The sequence below is a fragment of the Rhincodon typus genome, chromosome 1, assembly GCF_021869965.1.
Source record: "Rhincodon typus isolate 14 chromosome 1, sRhiTyp1.1, whole genome shotgun sequence".
Classification (NCBI taxonomy): Eukaryota; Metazoa; Chordata; class Chondrichthyes; order Orectolobiformes; family Rhincodontidae; genus Rhincodon; species Rhincodon typus.
In genome coordinates this window covers 167,344,701-167,345,123 of record NC_063332.1, presented here as the reverse complement: position 1 = coordinate 167,345,123, position 423 = coordinate 167,344,701, and positions in this window count along the sequence as shown.

Below are 423 nucleotides of genomic sequence, written 5' to 3'. Positions count from 1 at the left end.
TGTGAGGCCACCTTAGCCCCCATTTGCAGAATGGTTATCCTTAAGCTATAGATCACCAATTGTACCTCTCTAACAGTGAAAGCTGTTATAGGCTTTGGCATCTTAGCATCACCAATTTGTTGTACCTGAGATATTGCTTGCCATATTCTAACCAGTCTCTAACAAAATGTGATGATGCTTTGTGTCCAAGTGATTGGTGACAAAGTCAGTGTGTCACTTGTACATGATATCACAATGATATGATGCTTCTCCTGACTTAACTGCTCTCTCCTTTATTAGGAAGAGAAAGATGAGATCCTGTTTAAAACGCAATGATGTATATGCCTTTAAGACACCAGATTTGGTGTTGCATAACACAGTGTGAAGCTGGAGGAACACAGCAGGCCAGGCAGCATCAGAGGAGCAGGAAAGCTGATGTTTCCC